This window comes from Schistocerca serialis, chromosome 2, assembly GCF_023864345.2.
Source record: "Schistocerca serialis cubense isolate TAMUIC-IGC-003099 chromosome 2, iqSchSeri2.2, whole genome shotgun sequence".
Classification (NCBI taxonomy): Eukaryota; Metazoa; Arthropoda; class Insecta; order Orthoptera; family Acrididae; genus Schistocerca; species Schistocerca serialis.
In genome coordinates this window covers 1085633461-1085648880 of record NC_064639.1, presented here as the reverse complement: position 1 = coordinate 1085648880, position 15420 = coordinate 1085633461, and the positions used below count along the sequence as shown (strand labels likewise).

Below are 15420 nucleotides of genomic sequence, written 5' to 3'. Positions count from 1 at the left end.
GCATAATTGTTTTGCAATTGTGCTCATCTCAGAAATATGGTTGCAAACATTTCATCTGCTTAAACCTAACTTACCTAACGACACCACACACATCCATGCTCGAGGTAGGTTTCGAATCTGCGACTATAGCGGTCACGCGCTTCCAGACTGAAGTGCCTAGAACCGCTGGGACCACACCGGCCGGCTATGACAGATCAACCACTGTTTTCACCTCACCTCAAACTAATAAACATCAACGATTGTGACACTTTTATCATTAAAACAATTTCATAGTCTACAGCTTCCAAATACAACACGCAAGTTTTTTTTTTTTTTTTTTTTTTTTTTTTTTTTTTTTTTTTTTTTTTTTTTTTTTACAGAAGATATTACCTTTCCACGCTTACTGCAACCTGACTGATATTTAGGGCTACTGCTTGACAAACTTCGCCCTTCTCTTAGAGCCCAGGGCTGATTCAAAATGATTCACCACTCACATTCTTTGATACATCATCTGAGTTATGTGTTACCAATTACTTAACAAAAAGCTTCAATTTTTGGAATTCGGTTACCTGAATTTCCAACTTCTATCGATGGTACACCTACGTCTTGTTTTCCCGTATATTTTACCCCTTTGTTTTATAGTTCACTAATTGCGTGTTGTGAAAATAAACCAATAGGTTACATATTAGACGACTCGTTAGTCAGAGTTTCTGTCAGTGTCATAACGCGTGAGGGATGGTTTTTGCAGTGACGAATGAAGAATACTGTTTTTTTCTGACGCACGGACACTTTTCATACACTACCACTCTCGAGGAAAGTCTCCGAATAGTGATGTAACAGCAGAATATGGAAGGCTTTAAAAACGCTTCACTGCCGAATGTATTGTCGTGCAACCGGGGTTTCCGTCCAACGCTTCATTGTGGAAGCAAGATAACAAGAACTCGGCAGACGTCAGTGGGACTGGCGGTGCACAAAGGAAGCTTTGCAAAGCCACGAAAATCGCCAGGCGGGCTCTTAACGAACGCGACTTCTTCCTTACACGGCTTCTGGCCTCTTTTTCGGACGGCTCCTCACGTGGTAGGGCTGCAGCTCGTCATATCGGGAAGTCCTCTCTGCTCAGGTGGCCAAAGGTGCTGCAGGCACGTGGCAGTTTCAAGGTGACTCAAGTGCCCTACGATGTCTGCAGAGATTGCGGGATCAAAGCGCTTCGTACCCAACGAACATGTCTTGTTACGTGTCAACGTGTCATAGAAAATGTAGCGATTTTTTTTTTTTTTTTTTTTTTTGAGAACACAACAATTTATTTCTCAATATAGTATCCAGTGATCCCAAAAGGTTTAGTCTAGTGAGGCGCATTTCTTTTTAATTCTGTTGGGGAAGTTGTTGTGGGTTGGCAGAAGAGCCAACACCGTGATTATTAGAGGAAGCCGAAAGGCACACGTTTTAGCTTACGCAGGCTGGCGTGAGGTCTGGAACAGGACAAGGAAATTAGAATTTAGAAAAACGGACGTAGCTGGTGGAATAATTAACTTTAATCCATTAATGATGAGCGTCGCTCTTGACTGTACATAATTCAGTATCAATAGTAACTGGTAATGGCGCCTTGCTAGGTCGTAGCAAATGACGTAGCTGAAGGCTATGCTAACTATCGTCTTGGCAACTGAGAGCGTATTTTGTCAGTGAACCATCGCTAGCAAAGTCGGTTGTACAACTGGGGCGAGTGCTAGGAAGTCTCTCTAGACCTGCCGTGTGGCGGCGCTCGGTCTGCTATCACTGATAGTGGCGACACGCGGGTCCGACGTATACTAACGGACCGCGGCCGATTTAAAGGCTACCACCTAGCAAGTATGGTGTCTGGCGGTGACACCACAGAAGTAATGTCGTTGCAAGTAATAAACCTAGCAGTGCCCAATACTCTCTATACATACGAGGGTGAGTCAAATGAAAACCTTAAATTTGTAATAACAAATCGAAATTTCGCGCCGTTATCAAGTTGGTAAGCGTGCTACAAACAGCGTGCAGAATGGCCTGTAGGTGCCACCATAGTGCAGATGCACACATACCGTCGCAGTATCAGTATAAAGATGGCCGCCCCACTTGCGACTTGCACCAGGGAAGAACGGCGTTCTGTTATTCGGTTTTCGCGTAGTGAAGGTGTGAAACCTATTGAAATTCATCGACGAATGAAGGTTCAGTACGGTGATGCATGTTTGTCACAGCAGCAAGTCTACGAATGGAGTAGGAAGTTCGCAAGTGGTGTGACTTCAGTGGAAGACGCTCCTCGTCCAGGTCAGGCACAACGAGTTGTGACTCCACAAAACATTGCAGCAGTTGAAGCCATAGTGAAGGAAAACCGCCGAGTGACACTGAATGACATTGCAACATGTATATAGATTAGTAATGGGTCAGCACACCTCATTGTGCATGATGTGCTCCAGTTTCACAAAGTGTCTGCAAGATGGTTGCCACGGCAGCTGACTCTTGAAATGAGAGAACGACGTGTTGATGCTTGTGAAGAACTTCTTCGGAGCTTTGAACGAAAGGGTGATGGCTTCCTTGCAAGAATCGTTACTAGGGACGAAACCTGGGTTCACTTTCACCAACCGGAATCGAAGAGAGCGAGCAAGGAATGGCGCCATTCCTCATCATCAAGTGATTTCCATGTGTTAGGATCACTCAAAGACGCAATGGGAGGAAAGAAGTTACGTTCTGACGAAGAGGTACGCCACGCGGTGCATGAATGGTTGCGCGGACTACCAAAAGAATTTTTTTCTAAAGGAATTTATGCACTTTGTAAGCGCTGGAGGACTTGCATTGAGCGTGGGGGAAATTATGTTGAAAAGTGATACAGCTTTGTACAACTTCTGCACAATAAATAATATTTAAAAAATATTTGAAGTTTTCATTTGACTCACCCTCGTACAAACAAGTGCCCTTTAACATACAGTAGACTTCAAAAACGTTTTGTGTGAAACATGTTCTAGGACTGAATTAAAAATGGTCCCCATTAAGCGGTTCTGACAAAGATTTTCTGGTTGAGCATTCGTCTGATACGAGGCCGCTCTGTATGCGCTGATCTTGGGTTCTTTTGCTTCAGGTATATATGGTCTAAGAAAGAGTAATCAGCATCGGCTGAATTCACATTGTTGCTGCTAAGCAAGAACAGGCACCAGTTTCAGCCAATAGTTTTTGCCTTGTGTACCTCAAGTCAGCCCAAACAATTACTGCTCGCCACGTGTTTCATGCGATTCCCAATGCCAACAGAAAGCGTAGGCGAGGTGGCGCACTGGGGAGCACACTGGACTCGGATTCAGGAGGACGATGGTTCAAACCCGCGTCCGGCCATCCTGGTTTACGTTTTTCGTGATTTCCCTCAGTCGCTTCAGGTTAATGCCACGATGGTTCCTGCGAAGGGGCACGGCCGACATCCTTCCCCATCCTTGTCTAATCCGATGTCACCTAGTCACCTATGACCTCACTGTTTGGTCCGCCCCCCCCCCCCCCCCCCCCCCACGAATCAACCAACGAACCTTTGTTTCCCATCACATACAGAATTATTTTTAAATGGTATTTTATGTGCCCATTCGATAGAGCGCAACCAAATTAGTCTACTCAGACATTCGTTTTATCGACCTGTATTTACAAGGACAGTTAAACTCGAAGAATTAACAGTAATCCAGCAGCGATTCAGTAGCGCTGCATGTTTCGCAGTAACAGTCAGAGCAAGCCAGGGCAGCGCTGTCATTGCTGGATTACTGGTTATTCCTCGTATTTCAATATCTCTATTAATACATATTGGTAAAACGAATTTCAGACTTCACGAAACTGGGACGACTCTATCAAAGGGGCATGTAAAATTTTAGTGTAAAAATAATATTGTTTGTAACGGGAAACAAACCGACGCTTTCCGTCGATACTGGGTATCGCATGAAAGATGTGATCAACAGCAATCGTTTTGACAGATTCTACAAAAACTAAATTGGGAATATCTGCTAAAACAGCAGAGAAATGCGCTTGACGACTCTTAGCAAGTCTTCCGGTCCAGATTGTATACCAGTTAGGTTCCTTTCAGAGTATGCTGATCAATAGCTCCACACTTAACCATCATATACAACCGCTCGCTCGATGAAAGATCCGTACCCAAAGACTGGGAAGTTCCACAGGTCAAACTAATAGTAAAAAATGTAGTAGGAGTAATCCACTAAATTACATGACTATATCGTTAACGCAGATATGCAGCAGGATTTTGGAAAATATATTATGTTCGAAAATTATAAATTACTTCGAAGAAAACGGTCTATGGACACGTTCAAAATGGTTCAAATGGCTCTGAGCACTATGGGACTTAACATCTGAGGCCATCAGTCCCCTAGAACTTAGAACTACTTAATCCTAACCAACCTAAGGACATCACACACATCCATACCCGAGGCAGAATACGAACCTGCGACCGCAGCAGTCGCGCGGTTCCGGACTGAAGCGCCCAGAACTGCTCGGTCACCGCGGCCGGCTATTGACACGTAGTCAACACGGATTAGAAAACATCGTTCTTGTGAAACACAACTATCTCTTTATTCACATGAAACGCTGAGTGCTATTGACATGGGATTTAAGATTGATTCCGTATTTCTGGATTTCTGGAAGACTTTTGACACTGTACAACATAAGCGCCTTGTAATGAAATTGCATGCTTATGGAATATCGTCTGAATTATGTAACTGGATTCGAGATTTCCTGTCAGAGAGGTCACAGTTCGTAGTAATTGAAGGGAAGTCATCGAATAAAACAGAAGTGATTTCTGGCGCTCCCCAAGGTAGTGTCACAGGCCCTTTCCTGTTCCTTGTCTATATAAACGATTTTGGAGACAATCTGAGCAGCCGTCTTAGGTTGTTTGCAGATTTATTTATTTAATCGTGTGGCTATGGCCCCCCGTCGGGCAGGCCGTTCACCGGGTGCCGTTCTTTCAATTTGACGCCACTTCGGGGACCTGCAGTCGATGACGATGATAGGATGATGATGAGGACAGCGTAACACCCAGTTCCTGGGTGGAGAAAATTCCCCGACCCAGCCGGGAATCGAACCCGCACCCAGAGGACTGGCAATCCGCCACGCTGACCATTCAGCTATCGGGGCGGACTGTTTGCAGCTGACGCTGTCGTTTATCGACTAGTAGAGTCGTCAGAAGAACAAAACAAATTGCAAAACGGTTTAGAAAAGATATCTGTATGGTGCGAAAATTTGTAACGTTCCCTAAATAACAAAAAGTGTGAGGTCATCCACGTGAGTGCTAAAAGGAATCTGTTAAACTTCGGTTATACGCTAAATCAGGCAAATCTATGGGCCGTAAATCCAACTAAATACCTAGGTATTACAATTACGAACAACTTAAATTGGAAGGAACACATAGAAGATGTTGAGGGGAAGGCTAGCCAAGGACTGCGTTTTATTGGCAGGACACTCAGAAAATGTAACAGACCTACTAAAGAGACTGCCTACACTACGCTTGTCCTTCCTCTTTTAGAATAATGCTGCGCGGTGTGGGATCTTTACCAGATAGGATTGACGCAGTACATCGAGAAAGTTGAAAGAAGGGCAGCACGTTTTGTGTTATCTCGAAATAGGGGAGAGACTGTCATGAGATTTCAATCACCAACTTTCTCCTCCGAATGCGAAAATGTTTTTGTGACGCCGGCCTACACAGGGAAATCACAGCTCGCACGGAAAGATATAAGTGTTCGTTTGTTCCTCGCCCTCTACGAGATTGGAGTAATAGAAATTATTGTGAAGGTGATTCGATGAATCTTCTTCCAGGCACTTAATTGTGATTTGCAGAGTATTCACGTAGATGTAGGTGTGTCGAAGACACCCTGCATACCGGTTGTCCCAAAAAACACCGACAAGCATAGGTTTAACAATGTTCATGTCTGGGAAGTTTGGTGGCCTGTGGAAGTTTTCAAACTCAGAAGAGTGTTCCTGGAGCTGCCCTGTAGTAATTATGGACGTGTGGGATGTCGCATTGCCCTGCTGTAATTGCCTAAGTCCGTCGGAATGCACAATGGACATGAATGGATGCAGGTGATCAGAGAGGATGCTTACGTGTCACCTGTCAGAGCCGTATCTAGACGTATCAGGGGCTGCACATCACTCCAACCGCACACGCCCCACACCATTACACAGCCTCCACCAGCTTGAACAGTCCCCTGCTGACCTGCAGGGTCCATGACTTCATGAGGTTATCTCTATTTCCGTACAGGTCCATCCGCTCGATACAATTTGAAACAAGACTCATCCGACCAAGCAAAATGTTTTCAGTTATCAACAGTCCAAGCGAGGCATAAAGATTTGCATCGTGCAGTCGTCAAAGGTACACGAGCGGGTATTCGGCTCCGAAAGCCCATAACGATGATATTTCGTTGAATGCTTCGCACTCCGACACTTACTGATAGCTCAGCAATGAAATCTGCAGCAGTTTGCCGAAGGGTTGCACTTCTGTCATGTTGAGTAATTCTCTTCAGTTGTCGTTGGTCCCATTCTTCCAGCATCTTGTTCATGCCGCAGTTCTTTGACGCTGCTCTGTGTTTACTTTGACAAAAGTAGGAAAAAGTTCAACCTGGTAGAGAACATTCAAGAATCGGTAGGATGAGAGTTCTTTTTATTTTTTTTTTTTTATAAGTGACCACCGTTGTAGATGCATCTCACTTCCCTTCTTCGAACGAACTTCAGCCATCCACCTTCTCCACAACTATGTGGTCTTTCCACCTTAAAAATCATTCCCAAGTATCTGTTGTTTGACTGGGCTCTTTGTCTGGGCTCTTTGACTGCCAATGGGACGTTTCTAACCCCTATAAATTAGCAGGGGACAATACCATCGTCAACTCGTTTAAAACTCGGAAGCCAAATAATATCATTCTTAAATGACAAAATCTCACTGGCGGCAACTCGTTAAGTTTATTACATTATAACAGGTATTCCATTATGTTCGCGAAACCACATTGTTACATAATTCTAGGTTCCACCCAATGAGTGGAAAAAGGAAGCACAATGTTTTGCTAAGATTTTCAAGCTACTGATAGACTAACACTATTTCCTGCCTCAAGAGAAACTGTAAAGTAGTTTCCACAGTACAACTGGTCTCTCTGCTCTTTTTCCTGTACAGTACTGATTCATTATTTTACACTGACGTAACGAAAATCATGGCATAGGCATGGCAACGGTATGGTGTACACAAGATATAAAAGGGCAGAGCATTGCCGGAGCTGCCATTTGCACTCAGATGAATCAAGTTGCAAGGTTTGCGACGTCATTATGGCCGCAAGATGGGAATTAACAGACTTTAAACGCGGAATGGTAGTTGGAGCTAGACGCGTGGGACATTTCATTTCGGGAATCGTTAGGGAGTTAGGTATTCTGAATTCCACAGTGTGAAGAGCGTACCGAGAATCCCAAATCTCAGGCATTAATCTCTCACCACAGAAAACGCAGCAGCCGATGGCCTTCATTTAAGGAACGAGAGCAGTGGCGTTTGCTTAGAGTTGTAGGGCTGACAAACAACCAAATAACCGCAGAAATCAATGTGAGACGTACAACTAACGTATCCGTTAGGACAGTGCGATGAAATTTGGCGTCAATAGGCGATAACAAATGAAATTATCGTATGGCATTATTGACCAAGAGGCCCCATTTGGGGGAGTTCGGCCGCCGTATTTTTCTTCTTCTTTTTCCCCTCTTTTTTTTTTTTGAAATCAGTTTTTACCAGTGAGATTATTTTATTTATTTAATTTTTATTTTTATTTTATTGCACTTGTTTTTCCCATTTATTTATAGTATTTTTTATTTTTTGTGTTTTTAAATTTTTTTATTTTTTTATTCTATATTTATATTTACTTTTATTTTTTATTTTTATTTATTTACTTTTTTGTATTTTATGTGATTTTTCCCTGATATATATATATTATATACTTACACACACATATACATATAGATTGATATATATCTATTATTATACACATACATTGAGACTGATTCTATCTCAGCTCCTGACACTAACTATATATCAAGAATTAGCTTTGCTAGGACAACATGTGGGACGCAAGAATGAGTTCAGAGTGAAGTCTTCAAGTCTCGATTGCGAAACTAAATGGACAACTGAAAGAAATAAGAGGAGCTCGCACACGTCTTCACAAGCGAAATTAAGTGTAGAGTAGTTTCGCATATGCATGATGCAATGCAGCTGATAAGAAATTAGCAAAATGTTCATAGTATTTTTCACTGTTTTCATCTTAGAATGTTGTTCCCAAATGTAAGTCAAATATTGAAAGTCCCCTTTAGTTAACACGACATCGGCGAGTTGCGAGTCGATGATAAAAATGATGATGAAGGACACACAACACCCAGTCCCTTGCCGGGAATCGAACCCGGGCCCCTTGCGTGGTAGGCGGTAACACTACCACTACGCTGTAGAAGAATAAAATTGTCCCGAAGGATAGATGCATACTTGTTTTGATTCATTATGCCCTCCAGAACGAGGAGATCACACAGGGAACGGCAAGAAACCACTCCCTCTCCTTATTGGGCACTTTGCAGGACCGCACACCCCAATGGCCATGTGTACGATGGAGAATGAAATGTGATTTACCTGAAAAGCCACCTGGGGCTTTATTTTTTTAAAAGAGGTGGAGCCGCTCCACGCCCACACCGGCATGATTGCCAACTCAAAAGGTCTACTGCCATCTCTGCATGTGGGTACTGCGATGTTTGCGTACGCCTGGTTAAGGTTAAACATTAATACGCGCCCATCTGGAGATAGATTGGGTCGAAGTAGAACGAAGGGTAGCGGTTTGAAGGGCAGAGGAAAAAAAGTGCCAAGGCAAGAGCCAAGGGAAGAAACCTCTGCGATAGTTAGGTCGGGTGGTAAGAGCAGTAGCGGATGTCTTGCTTCCTGCGATAGGTCATGCAAGGGTAGGCTTTGTTAGTAGTGGGTATCATGCATGTCGGTACCTTTGACGTTATGTGGTGCTGTTACTCGGCGGCTGCCGCTGAGTGCCGGTGTTGAGCTCCCGATAAGCGTCAGCAACCTGCAACAGTCAGGTTAATCATCGTTTTGTGTCTAATATCAGATTCACAGGGTAGGGTGATGTTGGCGATTTGTTTTTGCATCAGTAAGCGACATCCTCGGTTTCCCTACTGTGGCCTGTTGGTCGGTTCCAATAGCTGCTGGTAACTGCTAGTCAGTGTTGCTGATATGCAGGGGATTGCCGACGTTTGTCACTTGTTGCTATATATTAGCTTGCCGTAGGTGGTTATGCCTTTCGCTGCTTATGCTTCCATGTGATCGTATGGCTGTACCAGTGTACCAGTTTCTTTGACTCCTCAATCTATTAGTCCATGTCCTTCTCACAGGGCCCTACACGATATTAGGCACGTGTACCAGTTTCTTTGACTCCTCAATCTATTAGTCCATGTCCTTCTCACAGAGCCCTACACGATATTAGGCAGGTGTACCAGTTTCTTTGACTCCTCAATCTATTAGTCCATGTCCTTCTCACAGGGCCCTACACGATATTAGGCACGTGTACCAGTTTCTTTGACTCCTCAATCTATTAGTCCATGTCCTTCTCACAGAGCCCTACACGATATTAGGCAGGTGTACCAGTTTCTTTGACTCCTCAATCTATTAGTCCATGTCCTTCTCACAGGGCCCTACACGATATTAGGCAGGTGTACCAGTTTCTTTGACTCCTCAATCTATTAGTCCATGTCCTTCTCACAGAGCCCTACACGATATAAGGCCGGTGTACCAGTTTCTTTGACTCCTCAATCTGTAAGTCCATGTCCTTCTCACAGAACCCTACACGATATTAGGCAGGTGTACCAGTTTCTTTGACTCCTCAATCTATTAGTCCATGTCCTTCTCACAGAGCCCTACACGATATTAGGCAGGTGTACCAGTTTCTTTGACTCCTCAATCTATTAGTCCATGTCCTTCTCACAGGGCCCTACACGATATTAGCCAGGTGTACCACTTTCTTTGACTCCTCAATCTATTAGTCCATGTCCTTCTCACAGAGCCCTACACGATATAAGGCAGGTGTACCAGTTTCTTTGACTCCTCAATCTGTAAGTCCATGTCCTTCTCATAGAACCCTACACGATATTAGGCAGGTGTACCAGTTTCTTTGACTCCTCAATCTATTAGTCCATGTCCTTCTCACAGGGCCCTACACGATATTAGGCAGGTGTACCAGTTTCTTTGACTCCTCAATCTATTAGTCCATGTCCTTCTCACAGGGCCCTACACGATATTAGGCAGGTGTACCAGTTTCTTTGACTCCTCAATCTATTAGTCCATGTCCTTCTCACAGAGCCCTACACGATATTAGGCAGGTGTACCAGTTTCTTTGACTCCTCAATCTATTAGTCCATGTCCTTCTCACAGAGCCCTACACGATATTAGGCAGGTGTACCAGTTTCTTTGACTCCTCAATCTATTAGTCCATGTCCTTCTCACAGAGCCCTACACGATATTAGGCAGGTGTACCAGTTTCTTTGACTCCTCAATCTATTAGTCCATGTCCTTCTCACAGGGCCCTACACGATATTAGGAAGGTGTACCAGTTTCTTTGACTCCTCAATCTATTAGTCCATGTCCTTCTCACAGAGCCCTACACGATATTAGGCAGGTGTACCAGTTTCTTTGACTCATCAATTTATTAGTCCACGTCCTTCTCACAGGGCCCTACACGATATTAGCCAGGTGTACCAGTTTCTTTGACTCCTCAATCTATTAGTCCATGTCCTTCTCACAGAGCGCTACACGATATTAGGCAGGTGTACCAGTTTCTTTGACTCCTCAATCTATTAGTCCATGTCCTTCTCACAGGGCCCTACACGATATTAGCCAGGTGTACCAGTTTCTTTGACTCCTCAATCTATTAGTCCATGTCCTTCTCACAGGGCCCTACACGATATTAGGCACGTGTACCAGTTTCTTTCACTCCTCAATCTATTAGTCCATGTCCTTCTCACAGAGCCCTACACGATATTAGGCAGGTGTACCAGTTTCTTTGACTCCTCAATCTATTAGTCCATGTCCTTCTCACAGGGCCCTACATGATATTAGGCAGGTGTACCAGTTTCTTTGACTCATCAATCTATTAGTCCATGTCCTTCTCACAGGGCCCTACACGATATTAGGCAGGTGTACCAGTTTCTTTGACTACTCAATCTATTAGTCCATGTCCTTCTCACAGAGCCCTACACGATATTAGGCAGGTGTACCAGTTTCTTTGACTCCTCAATCTATTAGTCCATGTCCTTCTCACAGGGCCCTACACGATATTAGCCAGGTGTACCAGTTTCTTTGACTCCTCAATCTATTAGTCCATGTCCTTCTCACAGGGCCCTACACGATATTAGGCAGGTGTACCAGTTTCTTTGACTCCTCAATCTACTAGTCCATGTCCTTCTCACAGAGCCCTACACGATATTAGGCAGGTGTACCAGTTTCTTTGACTCCTCAATCTATTAGTCCATGTCCTTCTCACAGAGCCCTACACGATATTAGGCAGGTGTACCAGTTTCTTTGACTCCTCAATCTATTAGTCCATGTCCTTCTCACAGGGCCCTACACGATATTAGGCAGGTGTACCAGTTTCTTTGACTCCTCAATCTATTAGTCCATGTCCTTCTGACAGATCCCTACACGATATTAGGCAGGTGTACCAGTTTCTTTGACTCATCAATCTATTAGTCCATGTCCTTCTCACAGGGCCCTACACGATATTAGGCAGGTGTACCAGTTTCTTTGACTCCTCAATCTATTAGTCCATGTCCTTCTCACAGAGCCCTACACGATATTAGGCAGGTGTACCAGTTTCTTTGACTCCTCAATCTATTAGTCCATGTCCTTCTCACAGAGCCCTACACGATATTAGGCAGGTGTACCAGTTTCTTTGACTCCTCAATCTATTAGTCCATGTCCTTCTCACAGGGCCCTACACGATATTAGGCAGGTGTACCAGTTTCTTTGACTCCTCAATCTATTAGTCCATGTCCTTCTCACAGAGCCCTACACGATATAAGGCCGGTGTACCAGTTTCTTTGACTCCTCAATCTATTAGTCCATGTCCTTCTCACAGAGCCCTACACGATATTAGGCAGGTGTACCAGTTTCTTTGACTCCTCAATCTATTAGTCCATGTCCTTCTGACAGAGCCCTACACGATATTAGGCAGGTGTACCAGTATGGCTGTGATCGTAATGCGATGGCGGCAGATGACGGATGCGCGTGCCTTTGCTAACAGCACGACATAGCCCCTCCTGGGCTCGTGACCATATTGATGGCACCCTAGACGACTGGAAAACAGTGACCTGGTCCGATGAATCCTAATTTCAGTTGGTAACAGCTGATGGCCAGAAGAAGAACATACATCTGCTATGGATCATATAATAATAAATGGATTTCCTGGGGTTTATAGAGGTGTGGATACTGGTCCAGATCACGTCTTATGGTGTCAATAATTGACATCTACGCAAAATGGAGAAAACCGAAAAAAACAATTAAGGATTTGCTCGTGTATCATGTCGTTTCTGGAAACCCAGAATCTACTCTGTAGGGATCAACATGGATTCCGGAAACAGCGATAATGTGAGACCCAACTCGCTTTATTTGTTCATGAGACCCAGAAAATATTAGATACAGGCTCCCAGGTAGATGCCATTTTCCTTGACTTCCGGAAGGCGTTCGATACAGTTCCGCACTGTCGCCTGATAAACAAAGTAAGAGCCTACGGAATATCAGACCAGCTGTGTGGCTGGATTGAAGAGTTTTTAGCAAACAGAACACAGCATGTTGTTATCAATGGAGGGACGTCTACAGACGTTAAAGTAACCTCTGGCGTGCCACAGGGGAGTGTTATGGGACCATTGCTTTTCACAATATATATAAATGACCTAGTAGATACTGTCGGAAGTTCCATGTGGCTTTTCGCGGATGATGCTCTAGTATACAGAGAAGTTGCAGCATTAGAAAATTGCAGCGAAATGCAGGAAGATCTGCAGCGAATAGGCACTTGGTGCAGGGAGTGGCAACTGACCCTTAACATAAACAAATGTAATGTATTGCGAATACATAGAAAGAAGGATCCTTTATTGTATGATTATATGATAGCGGAGCAAACACTGATAGCAGTTACTTCTGTAAAAATATCTGGGAGTGTGCGTCCGGAACGATTTGAAGTAGAATGATCATATAAAATTAATTTTTGGTAAGGCGGGTACCAGGTTGAGATTCAGTGGGAGAGTCCTTAGAAAATGTAGTCCATCAACAAAGGAGATGGCTTACAAAACACTCGTTCACCTATACTTGAGTATTGCTCATCAGTGTGGGATCCGTACCAGATCGGGTTGACGGAGGAGATAGAGAAGATCCAAAGAAGAGCGGCGCGTTTCGTCACAGGGTTATCTGATAACCGTGATAGCGTTACGGAGATGTTTAGCAAACTCAAGTGGCAGACTCCGCAAGAGAGGCGCTCTGCATCGCGGTGTAGTTTGCTCGCCAGGTTTCGAGAGGGTGCGTTTCTGGATGAGGTATCGAATATATTGCTTCCCCCTACTTATACCTCCCGAGGAGATCACGAATGTAAAATTAGAGAGATTTGAGCGCGCACGGAGTCATTCAGACAGTCGTTCTTCCCGCGAACCATACGTGACTGGAACAGAAAAGGGAGGTAATGACAGTGGCACGTAAAGTGCCCTCCGCCACACACCTTTGGGTGGCTTGCGGAGTATAAATGTAGATGTAGATGTAGAAGCAACTTAAAATTTACTTTTAGAAGATGGCAGATATCTACCAAAAACAGGTGACAAGAAAATTAGCAAACTTAGAAAGTTGGAAGAAGAATGGAAAATCTTAAAAACAGTCATATGTATTGCAGCTAATGAGTTCTACAGAATGGGTGGCTGGGAAGGCGGTGGGCATTATGGAATAAATAGGATAATATTTAGATAAAGGCCATTTATTGGTGAAACATGTTAAAATAGAGTCACATAGCCAGGCCTAGGGAGGCGAGGGTGAGCCAGAGTGTAGAGTTTGGCGAAACGTAGTTCGCGAAGCTAACGAAAGTTGCTGTCTGCCAAAACTAATTCCACAGTGCCGCAGCACTGGGAGAAGCGGTAAGGTCTACACTGCTGCAGGACACGCGTCCAACTCGCAGGTGAGCAAGAATACAAGAGTGTGGGCCCAGCGACGGGCGATCGGGTGTATTCGACGCACCACGCGGCTTCCTCCGCCCCGATTGGTCGGGACTGAGAAACCCACGGGGGTGGCAATGGGACTTTCCAGAGCGTTGGCTGCTAAGCGACGCCTGGGGCGGCGTTACCTCGTCAGCACATGAGAGAGGCGCGTGTCCAAGGTGCCTTTCCTCGGTGCTGACTTCCAGTTACTAGACTGCGGGACAAAAGAATTTACAGGCAGCTAACACTGCCGACTGTGGCTTGGCCGTAATGGAAAAATGAAGTTACCGTTTGGAAGCTCATATAATAAAGTAAAATCCCCTACTGTCTGGCTCATCTTTTGCAGAGTTTTGGGGAACGTGTAAGGGTTGGGCACCAGAGATGGAGAAAGCAATTAACGAAAAACAAGAAGACTTCAATACGAAAGTAAAATAAATATAAAGAGAAGAGAAATAATGCGAAATGCATAACTCGGAACGCGCACGCAGAATCATGCGAACGGTTTATTAGCAATATAGAGCATGATTTACATGGCAGACAAACTATCGCTTACAAAGTAATGAAATCACTCAAGAGACGTGAAAATGATCAAATATGTGTTAATAACATAGGAGAGGATGAATGGCTAGCTCATTATAAAAAATTATGAAGTGATGACACTTTAATGCAGACGTTACCTAAACTAAATGACACAAAAGCCCTGGACGATATTGATATGAGAGAACTGACGGAAATTTTAAGAGCTCCAAAAATTGGAAAGCCACTAGTTTAGATGGTATTAATATGGAACTGTGGAAAAATTGAGGGTTATTCCTTTATCTAAGACTCTTTCAAATATTTAATTAACACTGGAGAAATGAGAATATACGAAAAGACTGGATGAGAGCCCAAGTAATTTCTATCTTTAAAAAGCGCGATAAAAACAAATGAAGTAACTATCAAGGCATAAGCCTCCTGGATTCAGGTTATAAATTATATTCTAAAATCCTGAATGAAAGACTTAAAAACATCATGGGAAAGCTAATATATGAAGAACAGTCAGGTTTTACGAAAGGACTAAATGCTATTTACAATGTGTTTAAACTGTATCGTTGTTGTTGTGGTCTTCAGTCCTGAGACTGGTTTGATGCAGCTCTCCATGCTACTCTATCCTGTGCAAGCTTCTTCATCTCCCAGTACCTACTGCAACCTACATCCTTTTGAATCTGC

The 15420-nt window shown here is 43.9% G+C and overlaps 1 long non-coding RNA gene across 2 annotated transcripts in view; it reads right to left on the bottom strand.

The window, feature by feature from the left end:
• LOC126458528 (uncharacterized) overlaps positions 1-15420 on the bottom strand; it is a 151197-nt gene that overhangs the window by 20104 nt on the left and 115673 nt on the right. For both annotated transcript variants that reach the window (XR_007585653.1, XR_007585654.1), the window contains exon 7: positions 8977-9053. This is a non-coding gene — a long non-coding RNA (uncharacterized LOC126458528). The remainder of the gene's footprint in view (positions 1-8976; positions 9054-15420) is intronic.